A 6,141-nucleotide genomic window follows, 5' to 3' on the forward strand; every position below is an offset into this window, starting at 1 on the left:
GCAGCGGCAGCCGTCAGCGTGCTCATAGCCTGCTGCTGGCAGAGATCCCTGGTGGCGTGGCACTGCCTCAGACCTGGTGGCTGCACATTGTGCTGGCCCAGCCACTGGCGTCCACCTTCAAACATGACTGGGCCGCTCTTGCTGTCACCCGGAGCTCCTTACACCGCATACAGAAGCCATGCACCCCTAGGCTGGGCCAGGTCCTGCCTCTGTTCCCCATGCGCCATTGGGCCTGGCTAGCTCCATGGAGGCAGGACCCAGCCTGGCTCGGTAGCACGCAGCTTCTGCATGTGGTGTCAGGAGCCCCACATAACGGCAAAAGTGGCCTGGTTCTGTCTGAGGATGCGCACCAGTGGCCACACCGGCAGCATGTGCAGCCGCTGGGTCTGAGGTGCTGACAGGCCGCAGGGGGATCTCTGCCAACAGCAGGCCACAAGCACCTGGATGGCGGCAGCGGCTGCAGGGGAGGTGTGTAGGGGGCGGACAGGGGACTTTTTTACTGTTATTCCTAGTGTGCGTGTTGTGGCGTCTCAAAGCAGTTTGAGATGCTGCAAGAGGCACACGGTCTGGTCTGGATGCAACCAAAGGGTCGTCCTAGAGAAGGGGGAGTCCCATGTTTACTAGAAACCCTCAACCTACTAGGAACTTGCAGACCCTTTCATTTTTCTTTCAAAAATAATTCTGATCTCTAACCATTTAACCTCTATAGTTAGAGAGACCTGGACACGATCTGCAAGAACTGTTCTTAAATCTGTCAGAGCCCAAACATGGATTGATCACTCCATTTTTGTCCCTTCTCATCTACCACTGCTGTTTGTTTGCATAGGATCTTGCACTTTCACGGGTGCTGTGGAGCAGAAGAGAAAAATATAAGCTCATCCTGTAGTTGTTAGGTATGTGTACATGCAGTGAGGCCTGCTGGGTGGGAGCCCAAAGGAAAGGTCAGAGGCATTCAAAGAGCTACTTGCCTCTTTCAGATGCCAAAATACTACCTAGCCTCTTTGCATTGGTTGTGATCAGGTGTTTGGCACTAATGAATTCCCTTGGGCAGAGTGAATGTAGGAGCTGCTCCCAGCCTCTTATTAAAAGTGCATCTGTCTAATCATGTGTCCCAGAACACATGTTCTTGCATACAAATCTTCCTGCAAGTTGTAATGAACACCTGCCACACTAAAGGGACTCCAGCCTGAAAAAGAGAGGTTTGTGAGGGGCTTGATAGCAGCTTACAGCTACATCAGGGGCGCACATCAAGGGCTTGGTGAACAACTGTTCACCAGGGCACCCTCAGGAAAAACCAGGAGCAATGGTCACAAACTCCTGGAAGACTGTTTCAGGCTCAACATCAGGAAAAACTTCTTCACAGCTAGGGTGTCCAGACTCTAGAATAAGCTCCTTCCAGAGGTGGTGCAATCGCCTACCCTGGAAACCTTCAAGAGAGACTGGATGGTCACCTTGCTGGGGTCACCTGATTCCCAGTTGTCTTTCCTGCCTGGTGCAGGGGTGCTGGACCCAATGATCTCCCAAGGTCCCTTCCAGCCTCACAATCTATGAATATAAGTGTTGGATATGCTGGAGCTTAAGATGTATTACTTCACTAGAAATGTTTTGCTCCCATTTTCTTATCCACTCTGCTTCACAGAGGCTGAGTAACTAACCATCCTCTTCTTGTTTCATGTAATTCCAATTCCATGGAAGCCCCTTCTTAGTTCTATCTACCATGCCCTGACCTTGAGTCTTTCATTCTCTCCATAAAATACACTTCTTTCCAAAGACCTGTGAGCCAAAGCTCAACCCTGTGGGTGTTTTCAGAGAAGCAAAACCAAAATTAATGTTGAACCCAGACAAAAGCAGAGACTGTCAAGTGGCAGCTCTACTGCTTTTATGACCTCTTAAATGAAGGAGCCTTGGTCTTCATAATTGGCTAGTGTGATTAGAATGCTTGCAGCCAGCTATGTAGGAAAGGAAGCCCCAAAGATGATTCTGGGATGGGATGATGTAGAACTGGACATATAGGATATTAGTAACTGTTTTCTTTATTCTCTTTACTACCAGCCATCTTCCACCCACACACTGTCCATTCAGCTGACCTGCTTAGTGTGGAAACTAAAACCTAGCCAGCTAGAGGTCAAAATACGCAGCTGACACATTGGATGAGTTACATGTATTTCGTTATGATGCTGGGAGAGAAGCATGTCCTGTGGTTAGGTGCTTCTGTTTTTAAAGGTGGAACTCCCCACCCTGTCCTCTGAGCTGAAATGTTTCTTGCCTATGTCAGGCATCACATCTGTTTCTTTGCAGGGACACTCTACACTTTTTCTGTAGCAACCCCCCCCCAAAAACAAATGTAGCAGGCTTATCTTTCAGAGCTTGGAATGCGGCCCAGGCTTGAGATTCTGCTGCTTTGATTGGTGGAGCCTATCCACCAATCGGGGGGCAGCAAGAGAAATGAGATCATGCCCCTTTCCTGAGGGGAAAGGGAGAAGAGCTCCTCCAGACCTTATTTGAAGACTGCAACACTGTCAGGTCTGGAAGGCTTCAGGGGCAGAGCACTGAAGAGTACAAAAGGAGCCCAGCATAAGGGAGATGCATCAGGGATGGAGAAGAGAGAAGACTGGGCCTTAGAAGCACTGAGGAGAGCTGCTCAGCAGGGTGAAGCAGTAGCCCAGAAGAGCCCTTGAAGACTTCCATTGGCGGGGAGCTGTGCAAGGCTCCAGCAGTTAGGCTTTTGGTGCACAGCATGGTGTGCAGACCCTGGGAGCTGCATGAGGTGGCTTGGGTCTGCAACCTTTGGCATGCAGCCAGAGATGCAGTGCACAGGCTGGCTCACAGAGCAGGATCTTTGGAGCCGCTTGGACAGTTCAGGTCCCCAACCTCTGCATGAGGCCAAGAGCTCAGTGCAGAAAGTGCTGCATGGAGGGTGAGAGACCCTGGGATGCTCCCCCCGGGCCCCTTTAGATCCTGAGGCAGTCCAGGTCATTTGTAATTTGCAGGCTCCAGGACCCTGCGGTGGAGGGAAAAGTGATGTTTGTGCGGCTGAATTACTAGGGGTGCCCCTCAAAGCACCTTGACATCTTACATTCTGGCTCAGATGACCGTGGCTGAGTGGTGAGCAACCCAGGAACAAGACGGGATGTGCTGCAGGCCCGATGAACGGGATCTTGCCACCTCCCAGCCACCAGCAGCATCACCCCATTGGGCTGTCTCCTATTGCGGGAGTGGGAGAGGCTCCAACTACTCGATAGGGTGCTACACTGAGGTGCAGGATGTCAAAGGGAAGAGGGTTTGTCAGCTGGTTCTTTCCCAGCAGCATCGGGCCCTGGCTCTTAAGGCCCTGCATGACAACTTTGGGCACCTGGAAGTGGAACGTACATTGGCTTTAGCTCAGGAAAGGTTTTTCTGGCCAAGAATGCTGAGGACATAAAAACCAAGTCCCTCACATGTGGTCGGTGTGTAAAATGAAAGACTCTGCCTACAAAAACTGTTTATTTGCATACTATACAGAGCTCCCAGCCTATGGAACTGGTATGTATGGACTTTCTTTCCATTGATGGAGAGGGGAATCAGAAAGGGAATATATTAGCAGTAACTGATCACTTTACCCAGTATGCATGGGCTTTTCCCACCTGGAACCAAACTGCCCGAATGGTAGCCAAAGTACTTTGGGAAAAATATTTTTCAGTGTTTGGGTTGCCAGCATGGATTCATTCTGACCAGGGGCGGGATTTTGAAAGCAAATTATTGCGGGAAGTGCTGACTGTTGCGGGGATCCAAAAGTCCCAAATCACCCTGTACCATCCCCAAGGGAATCCTCATCCCAAGCGGTTCAACCGCTCATTACTAAATATGCTGGGTACTCTCCAGCAAGAACAAAAGGCTGCATGGAACCAGCATATATCTTATTTAGTGCACACCTATAACTGTACCCAAAATGACACCACGGGGGTCAGCCTGTATCTCCTAATGTTTGGCTGACAGCCCTGGCTGCCCATTGACTTGTGCTTTAGGTGGAGAGAGCTTATGGGCAGCACCTAACCCATGGGCAGTATGCCCAGCAATTGAAGGACCGTCTGCGGCATGCCTACCATTTGACTGCTGATGCCATGGGGAGGAACCAGCAGCACCATAAAAGGAACTATGATGCCCATGTCTGGGAGCAGGGGCTACACCCCGGAGACCGGATACGTCTTAGGAACCTGGGGTTAACCAGGAAACATAAAATTGCTGAACGGTGGAGAGCAGAACCCTACACTGTGGTCAGGTAGATGGGGAATCTCCCCGTGTATGAAATTGCCCCTGAGGCTGGGCCCAGGTGCAGACTGGTTGTGCACAGAAACCTCCTATTGCCCATGGGGGAGGTGGTGGAGCCTCAACCTCCTGCAAGGGAATGCCCACAAGACCGGTATCAACCCCTGAGCTGGGTGAGGTCACCTGAGAGGAATCCCACAACGGAAGAGTTGGATTCAGACTTGGATTTTGATGGATGGTATCCTTCAGAGTTCCACCCCAGCTTGGGGACCCCACCCTGGAAGGCGAGCCGAATCAGGGAGCTGATGTTCATGAAACTTCACTCACACAGGCTGCCAGAGATGGCAGCTTACCAGCCTGCTTTCACAAAGAGACAGCTTCACCGCTTCCATCCACCAGTAGAGGGGACCCCAGGAGTGAGATGAGGCCCACATCCCCTGGGCCTTTATGGAGCCCTGAGCAAGACAGTACTCCTTGAGGAGCACCAGGCATGACAGATGGGCCGTGAGGTGGTTTACTTATGATGCCCCCGGGGTGCCTGGAGAGGTGCCCACATCCATTCCGTGGACCCAGTAATCATTGGGCTCGTGACCGCCCCTCACCAGGGACGGTGAAGGGTCTCATAGGGACCAGTGTAGCAAGCTTACCTTTCAGAGCTTGGGTTGAGTCCCAGGTTTGAGATTCTTCTGTTTTGATTGGTGGAGCCCATCCACCAGCCGGGAGGCAGCAAGAGAAATGAAGTCACACCCCTTTCCTGAGGGGAGGGGGAGAAGAGCTCCCTCGGTCCTGATTTGAGGACTGCAACACTGTCAGGTCTGGAAGGCTTCAGGGGCAGAGCCCTAGAGAGTATAAAAGGAGCTGCGTGCCCAGCACAAGGGAGATGTGTTGGGGATGGAGAAGAGAGAAGAACGAGGTTTAGAGGAGCTGAGGAGAGTTGCTCAGCAGGGCGAAGCAGTAGCCCAGAAGAGTCCCTGAAAAATTCCATTGGGGAGCTGCGGAAGGCTTCAGCGGTTAGGCTCTCGGTGTGCAGCACGGTGCACAGCTTTCAGACCCTGGGAGCTGCGTGAGGTGGCTCGGGTCTGCAACCTTTGGCGTGCAGCCAGAGACACAGTGCACAGGCCGGTGCATGGAGCAGCATCTTTGGAGCTGCTTGGACGGCTTGGGTCCCCAACCTCTGCATGAGGCCAGGAGCTCAGTGCAGGAAGTGCTGCATGGAAGGTGAGAGACCCTGGGAGCTGCTTGAGGTGGCTCGGGTCTACAGCTGCTGGCAAGGGGCAGCAGCTCAGTGCAGATAACACTGCACAGAGGGTCTGGGAGGAGACCGAGCCCTGGTGCTGCACAAAGCTGCCCGGGTCTCCAACCCCTAGGACAAAGTGAAGTGCCCGCTACACACAGCAGTGTGTGTGGCCCTAAGCCAGGCTGGTGGCAGCAGTCAGGAAGCAGAAAAGCCTGGCGGGGAACAGAGTTCAACCTGGAGACTGGGAGGCAACCCTCCAGGACTATGGAGTAGTAAGTAACCCTGGAGGGAGGATCCCCACAAGGGAGGGGCCCCAGGGTTGTGAAGGGGTACCAGGTGAGTCTCTCCTTTGTGATAAGGGGGGCTTAGGAGTCTTTGGGGTCTCCCTCTCCTTTTCTTTCCCCCCACCTCCTTTCCTGTAGTAGTATCTCGGGAGTGGGGCCCCTTCCCTGCAGGACACTCAGGTAGTCTAAGGATTGCTTGTTATATTTGTAGACTGTGCCTTATACTTTAGGTGAATAAGTTGAAGTAATAGTTTGTATATTAATAGAGTTATAAAGTTGCCCAATCAATATCCTTTGTTCTGGGTTGTTCTATTGCTCATTTTTATTTTTGAATAATAATTGGGTATATGTACGTGTGTGTGTGTGTGTGTGTGT

The sequence above is a fragment of the Alligator sinensis genome, unplaced genomic scaffold (genome assembly GCF_000455745.1).
Source record: "Alligator sinensis unplaced genomic scaffold, ASM45574v1 scaffold433_1, whole genome shotgun sequence".
In the NCBI taxonomy this organism is placed as follows: Eukaryota; Metazoa; Chordata; order Crocodylia; family Alligatoridae; genus Alligator; species Alligator sinensis.